This window comes from Bubalus kerabau, chromosome 19 (genome assembly GCF_029407905.1).
Source record: "Bubalus kerabau isolate K-KA32 ecotype Philippines breed swamp buffalo chromosome 19, PCC_UOA_SB_1v2, whole genome shotgun sequence".
Classification (NCBI taxonomy): domain Eukaryota; kingdom Metazoa; phylum Chordata; class Mammalia; order Artiodactyla; family Bovidae; genus Bubalus; species Bubalus kerabau.
The window spans coordinates 16,758,301-16,783,453 of record NC_073642.1 but is presented as its reverse complement, the minus strand read 5'-3'; the positions used below and the strand labels follow the sequence as shown (position 1 = coordinate 16,783,453).

The 25,153-nt window shown below is 46.2% G+C and overlaps 1 long non-coding RNA gene across 1 annotated transcript in view; it reads left to right on the top strand.

Moving 5' to 3' along the window:
- LOC129634083 (uncharacterized) overlaps positions 1 to 19,613 on the top strand; it is a 49,990-nt gene extending 30,377 nt beyond the window's left edge. Inside the window, exon 3 of the long non-coding RNA XR_008705404.1 lies at positions 19,377 to 19,613. This is a non-coding gene — a long non-coding RNA (uncharacterized LOC129634083). The remainder of the gene's footprint in view (positions 1 to 19,376) is intronic.
- The last annotated feature ends 5,540 nt before the right edge of the window (positions 19,614 to 25,153 follow it).

Here is a 25,153-nt window from a genome sequence, read left to right as displayed (position 1 = left end):
CATACAAATTTTAGGATTGTTTGTTCTATTTCTTTGAAAAATTCTGTTGGAATTTTGATAGGGATTGCATTGAAGTTACAGATTGCTTTGGTCAGTACAGACATTGAATACTGATTTTTCTAATCTGTGAGCACAGCGTTTCTTTCCATTTATTTGTGTTTTCTTCAGTTTCTTTTGTTAATATCGTGTGGTTTTCAGGATACAGGTCTTTCACCTTCTTGGTTAAATTTATTCCTAGGTATTTATTCTTTCTGATGCAACTGTCAATGGGATTATTTTCATTTACAAATGATGCTATTATTTTGAAACATATTTCATTTTTTAGAGCAGTTATAAGTTGACAGGAAAATTGAGAGGAAGATACAGAGATTTCTCATCCCTCTGCTCCCAAACATGCATAGTCTCTACTGTTATAGGATCCCCACCAAAGTGGTACATTTGTTACCACTGATAAACCTACACTGACCCATCACGATCTCTCAGTCTGTACTTTACCTTAGGGTTCATTCTTGTCGTTTCCCATTCTGTGCGCCATAGCATGTTAAAGCCAAGAGGCTTGGTTGGATACTTATAGGTTATATAACCTTGGACAAGTAGTTTAACTTTTCAGAGCCTCAGTTTCCTCATCTGTAAAATGGTCATAGTAATATCTCCTTTCAGCGGTTATTGGGGTGCATTTATTGAGGAGATAGTGCTTTGCAGACCACATGGCACTCAATAGGTGTTTTCCCTCTGGACCGAAAGCTCCCTGGGAACCAGCGCTGTATCATCTTAAAGCCCTAAAGCTCTGGTGTCTACCAGTCCCTGGCAGACGAAGTGCTCAATGGTTAGTTACTTAGCAAACTTGGAGTACCTTTAAAAAAATACTTAATTAGCTTTTGTCTGCGCTGTGTCTTCATTCCTGCATGAGAGCTTGCTCTGGTTGTGGTGAGCGAGGGTCTGCTCTCTAGTTGCAGAGCCTGTCATTTCAGTGGCTTCTCTTGTCGCAGAGCACGGGCTGTACCACTCAGGGCCTTCAGTAGTTGGGGCTCATGGGCTTAGTTGCTCCCCAGCATGTGGCATCTTCCTAGACCGGGGATTACACCTATGTGTTCCCTCCATTGTCAGGTGGATTCTTAACCACTGGACCACCAGGGAAGTCCTAAACTTGGAATACCTTAAACCAACCTGTGCATTTCAAAGGAGCAATTCTGTAACCCTGGATTGGAGAATTGAGAAGGGTGATGGAGGAACATGGAGAGGGTCTACCACCTTGGCCTTGGGATGCTGAAGGGTTAATAATCAGCTCATCAGAGGGCTAGAGAACAGGAATTTGCAAGAGAAGGTGGGGGTGCTTTCTGTTTCTAATGTGTGTGCATGAGATTGCTCTATATTTGGATGATGGCTCTCTCATCTGAGGGTTAATCCTCTTTGTCCGAGTCATCCAGCCTGGGGATTAACTGCTTTAAACTCCAAGCCTCACTGTCCCTGACAATGTGAGTTTTGTGTTGCCAAGAACTGGGGCTTTCAGGGGTCAGTTTTTATTGAGCCAGCACACAAGGCTCCTTTGTGATCACTAAATCCTGACCCCTTAATACTATGGAGAGAGAGACTGAGCCCCCTTTAGGGGAGGTAACATTATTTCCTGTGGCAGATTTATGATCAGAGCCCCTGTTTCCAGCCTGGAGTTCTCTCTTCTGCTCTGTGCTAGTGTTTAATGAAGGTTTCAGGAGAAGGGGCTTAGCTGAAAGAGCGAAACAATGGAATGGAGTGCTGGAGTCCTGATGTAAATTCCATGTTGTGTTCTGGGGAAATCTCCAGTATGTCTGGGAAAAGTCTAGCTGGCTCCTTTGCTAATAGATGGTCTATTTGGAAACACTTCCAAGGGTCTTGAGTCCCCCACCACTTTTGACTTTGGGTGCCCAGCTCATGATTCCCTTTCTGGGATCAAGAAAATCTGGCTGGCCCCACTGGGGTCACATCCCTGTCCTGGAGACCACTCTTTGAGTCCCACATGGTGTGAGGGAAGAGGAGTTCCTCAAAGGCAAATTGAGGATTTGTTACCAAAAGAAGGGGAATTGGTTAATGGTCATGGAAACCCCGGTGTCTGCCACAGATACTGAGCTGACTTCTCTTGCAGATGAATGGATAAGAAAGCTGTGGTACATATACACAATGGAGTATTACTCAGCCATTAAAAAGAATACATTTGAATCAGTTCTAATGAGGTGGATGAAACTGGAGCCTATTATACAGAGTGAAGTAAGCCAGAAAGAAAAACACCAATACAGTATACTAATGCATATATATGGAATTTAGAAAGATGGTAACAATAACCCTGTGTACGAGACAGCAAAAGAGACACTGATGTATAGAACAGTCTTATGGACTCTGTGAGAGAGGGAGAGGGTGGGAAGATTTGGGAGAATGGCATTGAAACATGTAAAATATCATGTATGAAACGAGTTGCCAGTCCAGGTTCGATGCACGATACTGGATGCTTGGGGCTGGTGCACTGGGACGACCCAGAGGGATGGAATGGGGAGGGAGGAGGGAGGAGGGTTCAGGATGGGGAACACATGTATACCTGTGGCGGATTCATTTTGATATTTGGCAAAACTAATACAATTATGTAAAGTTTAAAAATAAAATAAAATTAAAAAAAATAAAGATTATAAAGTATTAGTTTTGTTGATGTGTATCAAAGACATTAAAGTCTGGCTATGTCTTCATCTTTCCTTCTTTTCTAAGGGGTTCTGAGTCTACTCTTTTTAAAAAATATTTATTTATTTGGCTGAATTGGGTCTTAGTTGTGGTTCACAGGGTCTTCCTTGTGTCACGCGGGATCTTTCATTTGCAGCACCCGAAACTCTAGCTGTGGCGTGGGGTCTTTAGCTATTCCATAGCATGAGGGATATTAGTTCCCTGACCAGGGATTGAACCTCTGCCCCCTGTGTTGCAAGGCAGATTCTTAACTGCTGGACCACCAGGGAAGTCCCATGCTTTCCCTATTCTTGCATTTTAAGAATTAGAATATGAAAAATTCAAAGGTAGCTTCCCCTCCATCCCTGAAATCCGCTTTACATCTATATTCAACAAATACTGATTGACTGCCCACCATGCTAGGCATCGGGGTTAGTGGTGCCCAAGGAAGACTCGATCCTTGTCCTCTGAATTGCTGGCTTGTCTGTAACTTGAAGACCTGTAAGCCCCAATGCTGGCCATCAGGGGTACTAACTTTGGTTAAAAAAGGGAGTGTGTCATTGAATCACACTGATGAGTTATTCTGCCAAAGAACGTGACTTCACATTCTCCCTGCACGCAGAACATCCTGAAAATTGGAAGAGACAAAAAAATCCATCTTGGGACCAAACGTCTTGCTACTCTGTTCCCCTGAAATGGGGAGAGTGGGTGGCTTTGACTTGTGCTGCTTCTGTTTGCAGGCTGTGAACGAGAACTGGCACTCCAGCCTGATTTGTTGTTGTGTGGTGGTGTTTGAACACTGGACAGCATATTGCTTTGCTATTATCAGGTTACTTGTATAAGCCTAGCAGCTGGCAATTGTGTAATCATTTTTAAAAGAAAAAGCCAGAGATATTTGCTTAGAGAGAATTTCTAAAAAGGTAGAGAATGAGATGTGCAGTGCAATCCCATGCAGAACAATCCCAGCAGTTGGATGACTGCTCTTCACAAAGGCAGGATTGTTCCTTGGTTAGAATTCCCCATGGGACTTCCCCTCCTCAAAGTTCAGGGATGGGTCATGCATTCTGGAAGGGAAGCCTGTCTCATTTTCTCTGCACGCACTGACAGAGCTGGAAAAGTTGCCTTGGCTTTTGGGATCTAGTCAATCTTATGCTGAGAGCCTTGCAGCTCTGAGTCCAAAGTCAGTCCCAGAATACAGACCCTGGAGAGCATAGAGCTGCACTTTCCTCTTCCTGTTTCATGTTCCCACTGTGATCGGATGACTGGATTTGAAGCTTGTCTCCTTCACTTACTAATTGTGCTTAAATGCTCTGTGCCTCAATTTTCTTATCTATAGGATAAAGATAATATTAATAGGGTTCTGTCTCATACAGTTGTGAAGAGAAAGAAATTAAATGAGGTACTACAGGGCTCAAGACTTCCCAGGTGGCTCAGTGGTAAAGAATCTGTCTGCGACTGCAGGAGACTCAGGATGGGGGTTTGATGTCTGAGTTGGGAAGATCCCCTGGAGTAGGAAATGGCAGTATTCTTGCTGAGGAAATCCCATAGACAGAGGAGCCTGGTGGTTACAGTCCATGGGGTTGCAGAGTTGGACACAACTGAGTAGCTGAGCATGGACGCACTATAGTGCTCAGCATAATGTTGGGCAGATACCAAGTGTATCAGTCAGCTATTACTGCCTGAGAATAATAATGCTGCATAACAAACATTCCCTGATCTCTCAGTGACTGACACAATGAACTTTATTTATCTCACTCATGAGTTTGTCAGTCAAATAGAGAGGCTCTCCTTCATGTTGCAGATCAGGTACAGATCTGCTCTGTGTGTCTCTCATCCAGCTCCTTGGATGTTACAGGCAGCTGCTAAGGATGTGTCCTTCTCATGGCAAATGGTAAGAGGACATGAGAGATGCCTAACTGTAAAAGTAAATTGAAGGCCCCTGTGCATATCCTGTTGCTGACATTTCACTGGCCAAAGCAAACCACATCGCCAAACCCAACATCAACAAAGTGAGAAAGTACACATCTCTCACAGTGGAAAACACTGCAGCATTATTTGACTAAGAGTGTGGATTATAATTGTATTCCACTGGGGAGAAGAGTTGGGAATAATAATTTGAGCCGTCACAGCAACTTATTTATATAACAGGAAGTTGAGTGGAAATTTTCTGTTGTTCAGTTGCTAAGTCATGTCTGACCCATGGACTGCAGCACGCCAGGCCTCCTTGCCCCTCACCATCTCCCAGAGGTTGCTCAAACTTGTGTCCATTGAATCGGTGGTGTCATCCAACCCTCTCATCCTTTGCTTCCCTCTTCTCCTTTTGCCTTCAATCTTTCCCAGCATCAGGGTTTTTTTTTTTTTTTTTTTTTCCAATGAGTTCATATCAGGTGGCCAAAGTATTAGAGCTTCAGGATCAGTCCTTCCAATGAGTATTCAGGGTTGATTTCCCTTAAGATTGATTGGTTTAATCTCCCAGCTGTCCAAGGGATTCTCAAAAGTCTTCTCCAGCACTACAATTTGAAAGCACCAATTCTTCAGCGCTCAGCCTTATTTATGGAAATTTTCTATCATCCCAGAATAAGCATTCAGAGGGCAAATCTGAAAATATGAAGTTTTAGGCACTCTGCTTTTTACACTGAGCCACAAATAACCTGGGGGCTTCCTGGATGGCTCAGTGGTCAAGAATCCACCTGCTAATACAGGAGACACAGGAGACACAGGTCCAGTCCCCGGGTTGGGAAGATCCCCTGGAGGAGGAAATGGCAACCTGCTCCAGTATTCTTGCCTGGGAAATCCCATGGACAGAGGAACCTGGTGGGCTACAGTCCATTGGGTTGCAAAGAACTGGATGTGACTGAACATGCACACACAAATAACTGGGGTCCCTCATGAATTCCCAAGAGGTATCAAATCTGGCCTTGGCGCCCTCAACTCTAAGCCTCCAGGTCTACATAGGTATAGAGATGGAAAAGAAGGTATCATCTCTGGAATCTTCACCTGTAGAAAGTACTTGCTTGAGGTGAAGGACTGTTTGCTCCCCATGAAGTCAAGTGAAGGGACCTTGAGAGAGTCCCTTATGCAGACTGGAGATGCTTGCAAAGAGGGCCATGGGGCATGTTATACCTGCAGACACTCCATCCCTCTGTGGTTCTGCTGGAGTGTATTGAGCTTGGAGGGCTTGATGTGTCCCCTGGAGTTTAGAGCAGTGAAGACGCGGAGTGCCTCCTTTGAGTCTGGAAATTTTGGCAGGTAGGAGGCTTAATAGAGTAGCCCATACCAGCAGGGAAACATGGATGGTGGTACAGTGCCAAGGGAAGAAAAGGACCTTTTTCTCATCCATTCACTGGGGCTTTGGAAGGTACTGAAGGCTCCTTGGGAGGAAGCATAAAGCTTAGGGGAGGAGCAGGCGCCCCAGGCCTGCCTAAACAGTAGCTAAATCACAGCAGGGGGAAATCTATTGGGTTGGCCAAAGAGTTCATCCGGGTCTCCCCATAAGATGCTGCAGAAAAACCCGGATGAACTTTTTGGTCAGCCCAATACTTGAAATAGTGGCTGGATGGATGCATGGTCAGCTGGAGGGTGTGAGCTGGGACCCAGTTGCCCCTCTCTGAGATGCTCCTCAGTGCTGCAAGAAGCTAAGGTGAGCTGAGCCTTGCCCCAAGAAAGCAGCATACCTGGGAACCGCCGGCATTAGAGGGGCCGGTATAGACCAGAGCAATGCCAGAAGGGACATCTCCCTGTTACCATAATTATTGTTGTGCCTCTGAGTCACTCAACGTTCCAGTTTGAATGGACAGAATCGATCAGCTGCCTTCCTCCTCTTCCGGCCCCTCTTTCTAGCTCCTTCCTGCTTCCCTTCAACTCTGCTTGGAGCCTGGCACATTTCATGCACTGGCTAATCAGCTCTCCCCGTGTGGAGGCAGGGCACAGGGGTGTGGGCATGCTGGCTGATCTGCTTGGGGCTCCCAGCGCTTACTCCTAATCCCCAGCCTCTGTCTGGCCGGCAGCAGATGGGATCCTCTGTGGGGAGCTCACCCAGGATGCTCCACTTTTTAGGATAAGGCGGGGTCCAAAGAACAAAAATAAAATGCTGCTACTGAGTATATCTTTGCAAGGAGCAAACGGTTGGCATTTCTAGGGGAATAAGAGTTTCCCAGTGGTGAGCTATATATATATATATATTTTTAAATGATAAATCTTTTCTTAATCTCAGGGAAAGATTCAGTGGTTAAAGTGGATGAGGGAAAAGGATAAAATGTGCCTGAGGTCTAGTCTGAGTACAAAGTTCTAGTGAGCAATCCATTTGTTCTCCTGTTTAGGTCGGGGTCACTTGCTGAGTTGCTTGAATTTAGCAGATGACAAATACCCCCACTCTGGCTCTGGTTGTTGTAAACTATTATATTAATAACACAGAATGTGACTTATTCCAAGACTCATGTTTGCAAGGGAATTTGAAATTACCAAAATCTATTGGTGAAATTAGGAACTATTCAAGTTTGTCATCCAGGTCACTGGTTTCTTTATGCTTACTAATTTTTTTCTGATTAGCTTGATAGTATTGGCTATTGAATAAGATTTGGAAAATAGTAAAACTTATATATTATAAAGTTACTCATACTGCCAAGTTACTTTTCAGAACATGGTGCTAATTTACCCTACAACCAGCAATGTATGAATGCCCCTCAATGCATCCTTGATGTTTAATTGTGAAAAAAATAAAAACATGGTCAATTTGTTCATTGAGACAAGATGTTACTTTTCTTGTATTTGATTGCTAACATGATTGAGCACTTTGCTTATTGACTAATTGTATTTCCTTTTTTTTAAGCATTGTCTTTCCATGTCCTTTGTCCATTTAAAATTGAGTGTTAGTGTTTTCCATATTTGTTAGTAAAAGCTCTGTGTATTGAGGTTACTAAATCAGTGACTCATAATTACTGTAATCATGTTCCCAATCTATTTGCCTTTAATTTTGTACTTATATGGTCTTCTTGCCGTGTAGCAATCTAATTTTTATGTATTCATATTGCTAGTGTTTTCAGTTAAAATTCCATTCTTTTCATGCTTAAGTTTTTCCTTACCCTAAAATTTCCTTACCCTGTAAATTTGGACTGTTTTTACCATTTTAATTTTATATGTGAGCTATTAATCATTTTCACTTTATTATGATCTTATGGTGGGAGGTAGGGAATTAATCTCTATTTCGTTGTTGTTCAGTCACTCAGTCGTGTCCGACTCTTTGTGACCCCATGGACTGTAGCTCACCAGGATCCTCTATCTGTATAATTTCCCAGGCAAGAATACTGGAATGGGTTGCCAGTTCCTTCTCCAGAGAATCTTCCCAACCCAGGGATCAAACCTGCTGCATTGGCAGGTGGATTATTTACCACTGAGCCACCAGGGAAGCCCAAGTCTATTTTAGTTCATTTTAACTGTTGTTGATCAGTCTTTCAGTACCACTTAGTGAATACTCCTTTCCCCACTGAGTTGAAAACCCACTTGTATATTTTGCTCTATTTGATCTCTCTGTCTCAAACTCTTGTAATTATTATACTTTTATGTTCTGCTTTAATGTCTAGAAGTACAAATCCCTCTTCAATCTTACTTTGAAAATGTTCCTTTGGTATTTGGCTCAGATGGTAAAGAATCTGCCTGCAGTGCAGGAGATCAGAGTTTGATCCCTGGGTCGGGAAGATCTCCTGGAGAAGGGAATGGCAACCCACTCCAGTACCCTTGCCTGGAGAATTCCATGGACAGAGGAGCCTGGTGAGCTACAGTCCATGGGGTCACAAAGAGTTGGCTGAGTGACTTTCACTTGGGTATTTTCACCCATTTATTCTTCCAGGTGAATTACTGAGTTATGTTGCCAAATGTGTTGAGAAGCCAGAGCTGGTGTATTGAGTTAAGAATATGCAAACTCTGACCTGCTGAATAAGGGGGTACAAACCATCTGCATAGGATTGGCAAGTGGCTCCTTCAGCATCTGAGTTTCCACTTTGGGGAAGGGGAACTTCAGGGGTGGTTTTATTAAATTTTCTAAAATTTTACTTTTAATTGAAGGATAATTACAATATTGTGATGGCTCCTGCCGTACAGCAACATAAATCAGCCACAGGTATACATATGTCCCCTTCCCCTTCAACCTCACTCCCACGTCCCTCCCCACCCCACCCCTTTAGGTTGTCCCGGAACACCAGCTTTGGGTTTCAGGGGTGGGTTTTGATTGAAGGTGCAGTTTCAATACACCTGCTCCAAGGAAGCGAGTGGGCACAGTTGTGGTGGGGGCAGGGGCGGTCTTCTGTCCCAGGTCATGGTCCAGCGGGAGACTGAGGACAGTGTAGTAAGCACCTGTTACTTAAAAGGTGGTTGGGCCAGAAGTTGCTGATTTTTCATGGGCTTAACTCTGTGTGGTTATTTTATTTTTATTAATGTTTTAAAAATTGGAGGATAGTTGATTTACAGTGTTGTGTTGGTGTCTGCCATATAGGAATGCGAGTCAGTCATAGCTATGCGTATATCTCCTCCCTCTTGAGCCTTCCCTTCCCAACCCACCCCTCTAGGTCATCACAGAGCATCAGGCTGGGTTCCTTATGTTATGGAGCAGCTTCCCACTAGCTGTCTGTTTTATAGATGGTAGTGTATATACATCAGTGCCACTCTCTTCATTGGTCCCACCCTCTCCTTCCCTGGTTATGTCCATGGGTCTATCACTACATCTGCAAATAGGTTAATCAGTATCATTTTTCTAGATTCCATATATATGCGTTAATATATGTTATTTGTTTTTCTCTTTCTGACTTTCTTCACCCTGTACAGCATGCTCTAGTTCCATCCACCTTAGTTCAATTGATTCACATTTCTTCTTTTTTTATGGCCGAGTAATATTCCATTGTGTGTGTGTGTGTGTGTGTGTGTGTGTGTATGGATGAAGGTCACTAATTTCCATGTGCTTAACTCTAATTAGTTGTCTTAAAAGGGACCCTGGAAAAAGCAAAGCAGGAACTTACAGAGGGAATCCTAAACTCAATCCTTTTCTAACTGTCCAGACTCTGGACAGGGTTATTATATTGTAAGATACCGGGCAAAAGCTCTGAAAAACAAAAGTTGTTTTTCTCATCATATTGAGTTAAGAAAAAAATCCTGTTGGAATTTGGAGAGGAATTACAGTTTAATTGCACTACCAATTAGATTTATATGTATGTAGTTACATTACTAGTTAATTTGGTGAAAAGTGGCATTGCAGAACATGGTATATTTCTTTATTTATCCAATGTTTATTTTCAGTCTCTCTATGAAGCTTTGTATTTTAAAATAACAAAGCTATTAAAATAAGAAAATAATAGGAAAAAACCTAACCCTCACTGAGGATTATATGCTAGGCTTTGGTTACTTTAAATATAATATCTCATTTAATCTTCCCAATTTACCCAAGATGATTCAGGCAGTCAATGGCAGAGAAACCTAGTCAAGACTTTTAGATTCTGGAGCCTGAGCAGTTACACTATGGCCCCTCCCTTAAGATTCCGGCGAATTATCTCCTGTAGTTTAAAGTGGCAGGGAAATTGTCTATGAAAATACTAAGTTTTGTTCTTATGTTAATAACTTATATTAAAATTTTCTCTTTGAAATTAAGAACGTGTTAGAATGGGGTGCACTTTGCTTGAAATTTGGTAAACACTATGGGTTTGAGGGGGCTTTGCAGGTGGTGCTAATGGTTAAGAACCTGCCTGCCAATGCAGGAGACACAAGAGATGAGGGTTTGATCCCTGCGTCAGGGAAGACCCCTGGAGGAGGAAATGGGAACCTACTCCAGCATTCTTGCCTGGAGAAACCCATGGACAGCGGAGCCTGGCAGGCTGCAGTCTGTAGGGTTGCACAGAGTCGGACATAACTGAAGGGACTTAGCACAGCCCAGCACATAAATTTTAAGAGTGAAGATTTTCTTTATATTTGGCAAATTTTTATCCAGTCCTTTGGTTCTCAATCCTGGCTGTGTATTAGAATCAGCTGAGGAGTTTATTTAAAACAAAACAAAACAAGCAATATCCTAACTCTCCTTAAGGATACTTAAGCCAGACTCTAAGGGTGGCACTGGAAAATTGAATTTCTTAAAGAAACTGTCCAGTGATCCTGATGTGCAGCCAAGGTTTTACACCCTGACAGAGTAAACCTTCAGTTGAAGTTTCTGTTTCTGACATTTTTATTTTCCTCCCAGAGTCACCCACCATTCTTGGCTAGAATCTCCTTTCTTTGTCTTTCACGTCTATCATATTCTCTGATCACTTTTACCTTTTTATATTTTTTATTTTCTTTCTGAAGGTGGACTCAACAGCCGGGCAAACCAAACAGATCACCCACTAGCTAGAAGGAAAGAGAGTTGGCTTAAAAAGGAAAACAGATGAGATTAGAACATCAATTTGCTTAAAACTCACAAGTCCTCATACCAGTCAGGGAATTTTTTTCCTCTCTGCCACGCCCTCTCCTTCTCCATCCACCTCAAGAAAGAATCTATTTATAAACTATTTTGAACAACATGGCTTGTTCAGGAGCCTGACTACAAGAGACTGTATTCCCAATATGTGCTAAACGGCCCCATTTGCAAACCCCCACTGTGTCAGGTACACTAAGTCCTCTACACGCGAACCTTCAAGTTTCACGCTTTCAAAAATGCAACTGTGCATCTGGTTCCAGCAAAGAACCAGAACCTGAGCCATCAGGATCAGTCGTGAGTGAAATCACGCTTGCCCTCCGTCTCCTATTGTTGATGACCCTTCAGCTCTGCCCTCTCCCACCTTGTCTCCCTCCTCCATCAGTAACTCTTCTGGCCCGTTCACTCCGTGCCAGCCCCTGCATGCCGGCTGTTGTACTGTACTACTTTACTTTTCAAGGTCCTGCACTATAAGATTAAAAATGTTTCTTTTTTGTGTGTGTTTGTTTTTTAATGTATTATTTTTGTGAAAAGTATTATAAACCTCTTTCAGTACAGTACTATATAGCTGATTGCATTAGTTGGGTACCTAGGCTGACTTTGTTGGACTTACAAACCAATTAGACTTGCCAATGCGCTCTTGGAACGGAACTTGCTCATATGTAGGGGACTCACTATAAATATATGTCATGAGTATAAGGCCAGGGGTGTTGTGGACGCATTTAAGATGAGCACAAAGCCTGATTCAGAGTAGGTTTCATCAGAGATGCTCCCTGCCACCCATTACGACTTAAGTCATGGTGCTCACAAGTGGGGTCCCCAAACATCCTCTCTGAGGACTCAGCTGGGAAAGCAGGGCTGCCCTGTCTGGAGCCTCTTTAACTGCTCAGCTTTCTTCTGATGGGTAATGATTCTGCTCCTTTTGCCTTGTGAGCCATTTGGACACCAGTTCCCTGCTTGTTCTCTGCTGCAGAGCTGGCACCCCAGGTCTGACTCCTTCTCCATCCTTTCTGCTGCTTCCAGTTGCTTCTTTTGAGTGACTGAACAACACTGGACTCCCCAGTTAAGATACTGAGCACCTGGGCTTATCTTCCCCAACGTTTCATCTATTCTCAGTCCTGCACTTTCCAAGACACCTGTTTAAATAAAAGCTTGAGGAAGAGACGGTGCCTGTGGGCCATCAAACCTCGAAGCCTGCATTTGTTTATCCAGGAATACCCAAGAAAGCCAAGATCCATGCAATAAACACTGTGTACATTGTTCTATTTGTGGGACACAAATGGAGGGGAGTTTGTGTGTGTTCAATGCCGGCCATTTCTAAAGAGTAGACCTCCTTTGCTCTTTACCAAAAATTCCCACAAGGTAGAAAGTATTATTCCCACTTTACAGAGAAGCTGAGTCACTTATCCAGTGTCTCATGGTTGGCACATGGTAGAGTTGTGATCCACACCTTCAGATTCCTTGTCCAGGACTCTTTACCTTGGGCATGTCTTCACCGAGAGTCTCTAGAGATGAAGAGGGACAGATTAATTGGGAACAGGCTGGACTCACTAGATAAGCCATCTCCAGGAGAGACCCTCCTGAGCTCTGAGCACACGTGGCCTGTGTCCCCTCACTGTTCCTAGATTACTCTTTTACCTGGAAGTCACCCAGGGCTATGTAGAAGATGGCCTGTGGGGCAACTAAGCAGATTGGGTCATGGTCCACTGCTGCCCAGGGAGATGCCCTGAAGCGGTGCATGGGGCAAATGGGGGGAGCATCGCTCTGGAGGTTACCCCAACATAAGGCATTTAGCTTTGCCAGTTCAAAGCTGTGCTCAGTCACTCAGTCCTGTCTGACTCTCTGAGACGCTATGGGTTGTAGCCTGTCAGGCTTCTCTGTCCGTGGGATTCTCCAGGCAAGAATACTGAAGTGGGTTGCCATTTCCTCCTCCTGGGGATCTTCCTGAACCAGGGATCAAACCCATGTCTCCTGCATTAGCAGGTGGGTTCTTTACCACTGAGCCACCTGGGAAGCCAGTTCAGAGAGCACTCTTTAAATTCCCTGGGAAATAGTTGTCCATGTAGCCCTGTGGTGCTCTCCTCACCCTGTGGCTCCTCTTCCAGCCTCCTCTTCTCCCTGTTCTGGAGGCTGGAAGGCCAGATGGAGGTGCCTGCAGGTTCTCCTGAGGGCTCTCTCCTTGACTTGTGGACAGCAGCCCAGCTGATGTCTTCTTACATGGTTTTCCTCTGTGTGGCTATCTCTGGTCAATCTCTGCATGTCCTCCTCACAGAATGGTCCTCCTGGGTAATCCTCAGGGTGGGCGAGACTGTGTCTTGCCTTGCTGATACTGGCTTGCTCTTCTCTTCTCACCACATTCATTACATTATCAGAATGCTATTAAGATTTCCATGAAACCTCCCAGCCTCGGGTCCCATCTGTTCTTGCTATTTATTCCCCCAGGGGAGTCACGAATCTGTCATCTGCGATTTTACAGTTCTCCGTATCCGAGGTGCCAGCGCCGCGTTTCCTCTGTGAGGCCACGATGCACGGCTCTCCTCTTCATGAAGGGCTCTGGGGGGGGATTGTGCAAATAATGACACCTCGTTCTTCAGGAAGTGAGACGCCTTCTCATGAGTGCCAGGCACGGCCGCCAAGTCCTGCTGGGAAAATATGCGCCCTTCCTTCACACAACAGAGGCCCCCAGGCCCAAACAGGGATCAGAGACCTCTTTTAAGTCAGACTTAAAACAGCTTCCTGCTGTCCAGAGATACAGCCATTGCTGCTGCTGCTGCTAAGTCGCTTCAGTCGTGTCCGATTCTGTGCGACCCCATAGACGGCAGCCCGCTAGGCTCCTCTGAACCTGGGATTCTCCAGGCAAGAATACTGGAGTGGATGCAGCCATTATTTGTTCTTGAAAGGGAGTGGTATTAGTTTGCCAGAGCTGCTACAACAAAATACACAGATGGAGAGGCTTGTTGTTGTTGTTCAGTCACTCAGTCGCGTCTGACTCTTTGCAACCCCATGGACTGCAGCACGCCAGGCCTCCCTATCCATCACTAACTTCTGGAGTTTGCCCAAGTTCATGTCCATCAAATTGGTGATACCATCTAACCATCTCATCCTCTGCCACCCTCTTCTCCTTTTGCCTTCAGGCCTTCTCAGCATCAGGGTCTTTCCCAGGGGAGGCTTGAACGGCAGGAAATCTTCTCCCTATTCTGGAGGCTGGAAGTCCAGATCGAGGTGCCCGCTGATTCATTGCTCCTGAGGGCTCTCTCCTTGACTTGGGGACAGTAGCCCGTTGATGTCTTCTTACATGCTTTTCCTCTGTGTGTGTATCTCTGGTGAATCTGCATGTCCTAATCTCCTCTTTCTTTAAAACACTTATTTATTTAGCATTTAAAAATGTTAGTTTTGGCTGCGTTGGGTCTTCGTTGCTGTATGCAGGCATTCTCTAGCTGCAGAGCCGGGGCTGCTCTCCAGTTGTGGTTCATGGGCTTCTCTTGTTGTGGAGCACAGGCTCTGGACACTCAGGCTAAGCAGTTGTGGGACATGGGCTTAGTTGCCCCACAGTGTGTGCAATCTTCCTGGACACCAGGGATCAAATCTGTTTCCCCTGCACTGGCAGGCAGATTTTAAACCGCTGGACCAGCAGGGAAGCCCTTCCTCTTGTAAGGACACTGGTCAGATTGGGTCAGGGTCCACCCTGAGGGCCTCATTGAACTTCCTGCTCAATCTCTCAGTTGTGTCTGACTCTTTGCGACCCCATGGACTCCTCTGTCCATGGGATTCTCCAGGCAAAAATACTGAAGTGGGTTGCCATGCCCTCCTCCAGGGGATCTTCGTGGCCCAGCGATCCAACCCACGTCTCTTATGTCTCCTGCATTGGCAGGCGGGCTCTTTACCATAGTGCCGCCTGGGTCACCTCTTTAAAGGTCCTGTCTCCAAATACCGTCACATTCTGAGGCAGTGGGTGTTCAATGTATGAATTATGAGGGAACATAAGTCAACCTATAACCAAGAGTTAATAAGTGAGAATACAGACACTGTTGAGTGTCTCTTCTGTGCCAGGCCCTGTACTTGCAGTTGCACATACATTTTCCCATTTATTGAAAAGGACCTTATAGATCATGCAACAGCGATCCCAGCTGACCTCTGTATAATGACCACTGGCAGTCAGCACAAGAGGTGAAGCTCCCCTTGGGAAGCTGGAAGTTTAACACCAGGGGATAAAGAGCAGAGAGAGAAATTTACGTTTCCTCGAAGAGAGAAAAGAGCCCCCAGTCCCAGTGCACTTGAACATAACTGGATTGAATAAATTAACAATGATGATAACAATACTGATAGTAATTGAAATTTGTTTTCTTAAATAGATTTATTATTTACTTGAGTGCATCCGGACCTAGTTGCAGCGCGTGGGATCTTCATTGCGTCATGGGGGATCTTTCGTTGCAGTGCATGGATGCTTTAGTTGTGGCACGCAGGCTCCAGAGCGCATGGGTTCAGTAGTTTAGGCTGGCAGGCTTAGCTGCTCCATGGCGTGTGGGATCTTAGTTCCCCAACCAGGGACTGAACCCATGTCCCTGCATTCCAGGGCAGATTCTTTAACCACCGGACCATGAGGGAAATCCCTGAAATTTGTTGAGTGCTTGCTGTGTTCTAAATGCTTTTAGCATTTGTTGTTGCCCAGTTGCCAAGTCATGTCCGACTCTTTTCGACCTGATGGACTGCAGCACGCCAGGCCTCCCTGTCCCTCACCTTTTCCCAGAGTTTGCCCCAGTTCATGTCCATTGAGTCGGTGATGCCATCCAACCATCTCATCCTCCGTCACCCTCTTCTCCTTCTGCCTTCAGTCTTTCCCAGCATCAGGGTCTTTTCCAATGAGTCGGTTCTTTGCCTCGGGTGGCCAGAGTATTGGAGCTCCGGCTTCAGCATCAGTCCTTCCAAGCTTCTAGTGTATGACATATTTAATTGTTGCCATTCTAAAGAAAGAACACATTTAACACTCTTATGAGGTGTTGATCAGTCAAGTATGTGCAGAAAAACGAGCTTCTCAGAAGGTGATGCTGGCAATGCCTTCCAAATACTGCCCAAGAAAGAGGACATTCTAGCCAGCAGACCCAGGTATTGGCAAGGCTGTGCCTACTGTGGGGGCAAGGTGCCAGGGTCTGAGCTGGAGGCCAGAGAGGGTGACTCATCCACCTCTGCCTCCTCCAGTTCTGTTCTTCTCAGCATCCTTACAAATACAGATGGGTCTCCCATGCTGGTCTGCCTAATAAGATAGGGGGTGCTGGTTATGCCAAGATGAGGATTCTGACTTACCGGTAGATGTCTCCTTGCAAACCAGTCAGGCCTTCTGGTTGCTGTCTGGAATCAATGGGGAATGGGAGAGAGACTTGTGTTGCAGGCCTGATGAAGCCTGATTTGGGGTGACAGCCAGACCTTGGGCAGGGATATTAGGTTTGTTTCTTTTGCTGCTGTAACAAATCGCCACATAGTGGGTAAAAATGACACACATGTATTATCTTATAAGGGCTTCCTGCATGGCTCAGTGGTAAAGAATCCACCTGCAATGCAGGAGACATGGATTTGAGCCCTGGATTGGGAAGATCCCGGGGAGGAGGAAACGACAACCTACTCCAGTATTCTTGCCTGGGAAATCCCGTGGAGAGAGGAGCCTGGTGGGATACAGTCCATGAGGGCTGTAAAAGAGTAGGACACAACTTATCGGCTAAACAGTGATAAATTATCTTACAGTTCTAGAGGTCGGAGTTCGAAATGGGTCTCCCTGGGCTAAAATCAAGGTGCCTGCAGGGCTGCATTCTTCTGCAGGCTGGAGGAGAGAACCTGATCCCTTGCCTTTTCTGGTTTCTAGAAGCTGTCTGCATCCCCAGGCTTGTGCCCTCTTCTCCACCTTCATATCCAGCAGCTTAGCGTTCTCTGATTTCGCTCTGACTTTCCCCCTCCTGTTTTCCTCTTCTCTATGAGGACCCTTGTCATCACAATGGGTCCACTCCCATAGCTCAGCATAACCTCTGCATCATAAGATCCTTTACTTATTCACACCTGTGAGTCCCTTTTGCTATGTCAAGTAGCGTGTCCACAGATTCCAGGGATTAGGATGTGGACAGCTTTGGGAGGTCATTCTTCTGCCTCCCACAGTTATGCCCTTTTAAAAATTTGTGTCTCTTTATTTTTTTGACCGTGCCATGTAGCATGGAAGATGTTTGTTCCCTGACCAGGGATCAAACCTGGATGGGGAGCATGGAGTCTTAACCCTTAGACTGCCAGGGAAATCCTCCCCCCACAGTTATCCTTACTGAGTTAAGAGCACCCTTTTGGGAAAACTTGGATGATGGTCAGTTGTTCACTTTAGTGACACCCAGCCTCGACACTGGCTACACCCTCTAATTTTTGAAGTTGGATATCCCAACCTGGTGAGGCAGTGGGGATGTTGTCATAACCCACATGAAAGTCCAGGAAACTGAGGGTCACAGAGGCTGAGTAGTTTTCTGGGATTGGCACCCATTTCCGCCAATAGCACCATCATTGACATTGCACCGAGTTCCTTTCCAATCCTATAACAGACAGGGACATCAAAACTTATTTCCATTAGCATTTCCTTCATAAGAAGGAATATAATTTCCTAACCAGGGTCAGGAAAGTAGAAATGGAAGCATGTTGTTGTCTAGTTGCTCGGTCCTGTCTGACTCTTTGCAACCCTGTGGACTGTGGCTCGTCAGGCTCCTCTCTGCATGGGATTTCCCAGGCAAGAATACTGGAGGGGGGTTGCCATTCCCTTTTCCAGGGGATTGGCCCAACCCAGAGATCAAACCCTAGTCTCCTGCATTGGCAGGTGGGTTCTTTACCATCCCAGCCACCAGGGAACACAAGTCTATTTCTTCGTGTGATGTGCCAGGGATTGCCATGTCTGTTTCAAAAGCTAACAATCCTTGCTTTCTGGGGTCTCTCTGCACTTGGCTTTATTGTAAAACTTAATCAAAAATCAGGGTACAGACCACCTTAAGAAGGAAGTGGGCAGATCTCTTATTTTGTTAAATTGTTCACACATACGTGGATTCTTTCATTACACACAGAGTGGCTTTTCTTTGGTGGGTGTTGTGAGGAATATAGAGATGTTGAAAGTGTGAATATTGTTCTCAAGCAGTTCGGTCTGGTCATTTGTTCTGTAGACCACAGAGGTAATCTTGTAGACCAGTCTTAAAGCTGAAAGATGGGCTCAACTGCTAAGTTCCATCACTCACCAGCTGAGTGATATTTGGCAAGTAGCTTAACCTCTCTGAGCCTGCCTCAGTTCCTCCTTCCATACAATGGGATAATAACCATACCTACCTTGGAGGGTCCTTGTAAGGACCAAATGCACTGAGCTGAGTGCATGGCAGATGCTCATGAGATGTTCTCAATCCTTCTTTCCCCTGGCTGCTTAGCCTTATCTTTACAGAAAAGAGAAGAGTGTGCATGAGATGGGGTGGGGAGAGTGGGAGGTAAATTTAAGCATTTCTGGGATGTTCTAATAATGGGCAGAGGCCAGGCTGAAAAGAGATCAGCTGCGCCTTTTGCGTGCCTGATGCAGAGCAAACTCGTCCGGCCTCGCCCTCTGTTTGAGGCTGCCAGAGAGGGGTTCTGTGCTCCAAACCCGCATGCTGGCAGCAGCGTCCAGCATCGTCTTCCAGCAGAAAGGCTCAGTAGGTGTTTAGAAAGCAGACTGTCCACGCTGTTCTGATTTTGGAAAAGAAAAGCTCTTTCTGTGGAACAAATAACCTTTGAATCAGAAAGAGAAGAAATACTCTAGAGGCATAACAGATGAATAGAATAGACCCAGGGACAGCCCAGAAGGGTGTTTGTGTGTCTGGAGCTGAGATGCCAGTGGGGAGGTGGGGTGGGTTGAGGGGAAGGAGGAGAGAGACATTTGGTATAAGAGTTGTGCCAGGCTCTGTGTGATGCCTTTGTAGGCGGAGTTCAGGTTTTAATCCCTGAATACTGGAGTGCAAAAATAGTCCCGGTGGTGACCAGGATTTCTTTTTACTGATTGATTGAGGTATGTTTGATGAACAATGCTGTGTTAATTTTTGCTGTACTGCGAAATGACTCATGTATGTACATACATACCTTCTTCTTTTTTTAATCTTCTTTTCCATCCTGATTTATCCCAGGATATTGAATATAATTCCCTTGTGAGATATAGTCCGGATTTCTGTGTTAACTCTGCCAAGCCAAGCAGATTCAGGAGTAGTTCTTTGAGCTTTTCTTGTCTTTTTCTCATTAGAGGCATTAAAGTGACTTGCATTTTGTGGACTGTAAGGAGACTTGAGTGGAGGGAGGGAAGAATGACATTTGGTGCTATTTGCACAGAGAAGCATCCCCCAGGTATTCGAGCATATTCCAGAGATAAAAGAAGGTGAGTGCACTTCTGAATGCTCTTATCTTTCTTAGCCTTATCCCCAGGGCTCAAATCAAACCTGAGATGGCGGAGAAAATGCCTCTCCACCCGGCAGGGACGCATGCTGTCACCAGCCCCGCTCTCCGTCTAGCAGAGATTGTCAGCCCCCTCCTGGGAGCTGTTTTCACCCTCTCCCACCGATGAGTCATCCTCAGAGGCCAGTTCTCAAGAAGGTGGGATGGCAGAGCAGGAGGAGGTGTCAGAATGTGAAAGCTGTTCTGTTCTTTCCTTGAAAATTAACTTGGCAGCTTGTAAGCAGTGAGCTTTATGCATGGAGCCAGAACAAGTGAGCGGACCAGCTAGTGGGCCAGGGTCTGGAACCCACCCCCATCTTCCACTTAGTTGAGTACGAGATCCCGACGTTGCCTTATGCAAGTCTCATCATACTGCTTTACAAACAGGGGTGAAATAATCATGGTGACAGTTTCTATGGGAGATCCTTGGGATCAAGTCATTTCAACAAATATTTAATGTGCCCTGGGCCAGTGGTGAAGAACTCTGTCCACCAAGGCAGGAAACTCGGCTTGGATCTCTGGGTTGGGAAGATGCCCTGGAAGAGAACGTGGCATCCCACTCCAGTACTCTTGCCTGGAAAATCCCATAGACAGAGGAGCCTGGAGGGCTACAGTCCATGGGGTCACAAAAGAGTCAGACATCACTTAGCGACTAAACAACAGCAATGGGTCAGGTATGTGCCACATACAGAAATAAGTACATTGAGGGTATCTGCCCTCGAGGGGCAATGGGAAAATGAATGTGTACATGACCATCACGTAAGATCAGAGGAAATGAAGGCTGTGGCCAAGGTATAAAGTGCCAGGTGTGCCAATGAAGGAGGAATCCTTGTCTGCAGGAGCTGGCACGGGGACAGGAGGGAGCAACCAAGTGAGATGGTGAAGCCAGCAAAGTCTGGGAAAAGCCCAGAACTGGAACATGATCTGAGGGCACAGATGTGGCCACGAGGTGGTCAGAACCCAAAGGGAGCAACACACGGAGCATCCAGTGTGATGGCTACGTGGCTGCTGGGGAGCCCTGGGGGCTCTGGTGCTGGGGAAATTGGTAGGCAGCAGGGAGCCACCCAAGACTTCTTTTTTTTTCCCTAGACATGGAACATTTATTTATTATTTTTTAAAATTAGAGTATTGGAGAAGGCAATGGCATAGGGCTTCCCTGGTGGCAATGGTAAAGGATCTGCCTGCAATGCAGGAGACTCAGGTTCGAACCTTTGGTCAGGAAGATCCCCTGAAGGAGGGCATGGCAACCCACTCCAGTGTTCGTGCCTGAAAAATCCCATGGACAGAGGAGCCTGGGCAGCCTACAGTCCATGGGTCATGAAGAGTCAGACACAGTCAGACACAGCTGAGTGACTCACACTAATAGTTGCTTTATAAAGTTGTTAGTTTCCCCTGTTCAGTAATGTGAATCAGCCATGCACATACGAATATCTTCTCTTTTTTAGATTTCCTTCCTGTTTACCAGGTCACCCCAGAGCACTGGGTAGAATTCCCTGTGTTATATACTTGGTTCTACCAAGGTTTCTTTGGAGGGAATTGTTTTGGTCTGATCTGGTCTGCCATTGGAGGCAGTAAGTGGTTTTAGGCTCGTTTGCTGGTTAGACTCTTCTCTAATTATGTGGCCACGAGCATGATTTCCCTTGGGCTCTACTTCATCAGCTGTAGAGTGGAAGCAGAAATGGTGCCCACATAGGGGTCTTAGGAGAGTGGAATGGGATGACGTGGGGAGAATGCTTAGCTCAGTGACTGGCACTTGGACGGCTCAGCACAGGGGAGTGCATGTCAATAGCCATTCAAGGAAGGCTCCACAGTGCGGAGCAGGGCGGGCGGGGATGGTACTCAGGAGATGAGGGGCTGCAGGCCTGAGGCCACGCGGTGGTTGCTGTGTTGGCAGGTGGGAGAGGCCAGTGCCTGAACCTGGGTGGTGGTGGGGAGGGGGAAAGAGGGACTGTGATGACATGATACTCAGACTGCAGGGCTAGGAGGTGTGGGGAGTGGGGCTGAGGACGGAGGGAGCAGTCAGCTGCTGGAGTTCCAGGATTAGGGCAACTGGGAAGAAGATGGGGTACTGCTGGAGGAATCCTGAATTCCATTTGAGCATTTCAGAGGCTGGTGGATATCTTAGTGGGCAGACTCATGAGCTGATGGCAAATTTAGGGGGCAAGGTCAGGGCTGAGTTATATGCTTGGTAGGGCTGAAATGTGATGTGGGGGAAGAGGTTGTATAGTCTTCCATGGAGACAGAGTAGAGACAGAAGGGAAAAGTGCCATGAGAGAGCCTTAGGGAATATTCCCATATAAAAAGGAGGTGTGGTCCAGCAGCTAAGATTCCACACTCCCAAGGCAGGGGACCCGGTTCGATTCCTGGTCAGGGAACTACATCCTGCATGCCACAGCTAGAAGATCCTGTGTGCTGCGGCTAAGTCCCAGTGCAGCCAAATTAATGAATATGAAAAATAAAAAGGAGATGGAGGATAATGAACATGGAATGAGACAGAGATGGCAGGGGTGATGAGAGAGAGGGCATTCAGGGAGGAAGGAGATAGAGCCAGGAGAGGGCTGGTGTCATGGATCCCAGAGTAGGAGAGGTCTGCCCAAGGGGGGATCCAGGAGGATGGGGACCCACGAGAGACCTCTGAACCTTAATTAGGACAGAATCAGTGAGTCTGGAGGAGACTCTGCCAGCACAGTCCTGAGAACAAGAAGTGCAGCTCCAGGGCTGAAGAAACCAGTACGCAGGCGGGGATACAGGCCAGTGAACCCAGACATTTCTCAGGATGGTGGAAGAAGGAAGGAGACGATGTAGATTGACTTAGTGAGAAAGAGCATAGGGAGAAGTGTTTTTAGGATGTGCGGGGCTTGAGCATTTTTACAGAATAAAAACTAAGTGAGAATAAGACCTTGAAGATGCAGGGGAGGAGGTGGTGGATGGAGCCAAGTCTGGGGCCCCACGGGGCAGGTGGGGCTGCGCACAGTGGGAGGCTGGTCTTCAGGCCGTGATGGTGTGCAGAGAGCCTGGATGGGAGGAGGGTGGAAACGTTTGGAGACAAGGCTGTGGGACTCAGTGAATGGGGTGAAGTAAGAGGGAAGGTTTTGGAAGTGGGTGGGGTTTATGGAAAAGGTTTGGAACAGCCCTCATGGGGGATAACTAGGCACTAACCAGGGGCTCAACAAACTAACAAGCAGAACTGGGGCTCAGTTGCTTTGAGCATCCAGACTGGAGGCTGAGCTGATGAGCCTGAATGTGTGTGCATGCGTGTGTACATATGTGTGTATTACATATGTAATCCATGTGTATATAGGTACATATATATATTGTGTGTATATACACAAATGTCTTATTTTGATTGTTTTTGTTTTCCCATGAGCATGGTCAAGCTAAGCAATGGGAAGAAAGTGGAATTATGCAGGGCTGGAAATTGTGCCTGTCTGTGGTACCTCATGCAAACTAGCATTGTTTCATTTAAGGTCAGTGCCTGATAAGGAACAGCAGACTAAAGACAGGCTTGTGTTGTGTCCCGGACCTTGAGGAATTAGCTCATTTAATACTGTGAAAACCCTATGAGGGAGGCCATGTTATTTTAAAAAATAATTATTTATTTGTTTGGCTGTATCTTAGTCGCAGTATATGGGATCTAGTTCCCTGACCAGGGATCGAACCCAGGCCCCCTGCATTTGGAGCTTGGAGTCTTAGCCACTGGACCACCAGGGAAGTCCTGGAGGCCATGTTTTTCAGATGAAGAAACTGAGGGTCATAGAAGTGACCTGAATATGCCCCACATAAGATAAGTGGCAGGCTTTCCAGATGGCACAGTGGTAAAGAATCTGCCTGCCATTTCAGGAGACACAAGAGATCTGGGTTTGATCCCTGGGTTCGGAAAATCCCCTGAAGAAGGAAATGGCAACCCACTCCAGTATTCTTCCCTGGAGAGTCCCATGGACAGAGGAGCCTGGTGGGCTATAGTCCATGGGGTCACGAAGAGACAGACACGACTGAGCACACACACACACACACACACACACACACACACACACACAGGAAGTGGTGGTTGGGGGGAACAGACCAGTGAATCTGTAAGAACTTGGGCTTTCATCTCTATCTGGTGGATGCAGCAGTAGACGTGGGTTTAGGGGTAAGGACACACATAAGGGAAGCAGCTCCCGGGGGGCCAGACGCACCAGTGAGCAGCGGGCTGTGACTCTAGGAAAAAGAACAACGCAGAACCCAGCCTCCTGTTCCACTACTCTAAGGCAACATATGTGGGAACTTTCTCTTCCCTTCTCTCTCTTTTTTGAGGCTGTCTGCACAGGAATTGACAAATTCTAATGATAGTCTATTTTGGAGGGAGTGTTAAATTATTCAGATGCAGGCACAAATAGAATGTCTCCAGCAGCCTTGATATCCTGCTTGAACCCACAGATGTCAATTTCCTGGACACTGTGAGGGTCTGCAGACCATGCCTGGGTGGGAGGTGGGGGCAGGGCTTTTATGAACCGTCTAAACACTGCTGTCCAAAGCCAGGACTCCAAACCCTGAAGGTGTCCAGCCACAGGCTGCAGGGACGGTGGGGCAGGGCATGGCTGCATGACGATGGGGCTCCTTCAAGTCCCCCCGTCCTCCTCCTCAAGGGTGTCCTAAGCCTGCCAGGTGTGCCATCCCTTGAAAGCCGCCACTGTGACCTCCGCTTCTGCCGGGATTACACCTGCGGTTTTGCATTTCTCAGAGCTCCCAAAGGCTCATGTGTGAATCACGGTGATGTTCAGGGAAGTTCCAGAAGTCAGGCGTGTTTCGATTTCTCAATGTAAGACTCTTCTCATGTCTCTCTGCTACTTTCTTCTCATGGTTCCTTCTCTTCTCAGGAATTCCTTTGTCTTGAGGATGCTCAGGCAAGAGGCCATTGAGGATGGCTCTGTTTTTGGCCCCTCACTGTGGAAATCCCTGGAGGATTGGACAGAGCAACCATGTAGCTGCAACCTAGGGCGGTTATTTAATTTATATCCAAACCCAGACACCAGAGTGATAAGGGGGTGCTCTTTAATCGTGACCCCAGGATGTCAGGCATTAACAGGCACTGTCCGGACCAGTTTGCAAGGATGAACACTCTAGAAAGAATGGGGGTGGGGGGGGGGAGGTGTTGCAGTTAAGTGTTTTATTTATCTTTAAACAACTTCATTTCCCTCATTGGTTGAACTGAAATCTGCTTTTTGTGATTCTGTTGGAGTAATACACATCATATGCCAGGCCCAGTTCCTAGCACAGAAGTGTTCAATATATATTGACTCCTTCTCTTTTTTCTTAAAAAAAAAAAAAACAAAAAAAAACCCTCAAACAAACTCAATAAAAACAATAGTGGCAACAAAAACTGCTCTGCACCAAAAATCATTGTAGGTTCCCAGCAGGTAGCACTGACCGCTGGCCTATTTTCACCACTTCCCCCGCCCCTAGCGTTGCTGCTGACCCATAGGTAGAGGATTGCTTTTCACTCAGTCGTTTTCTTTTCTTCTCAGATGCTCTCGTCTCAGGCGCTTGTCTTGCATCAGGTGCTTCTTCCCCCACAACCCCCCTCTTTTTTCACTTTTACCTTCCAGA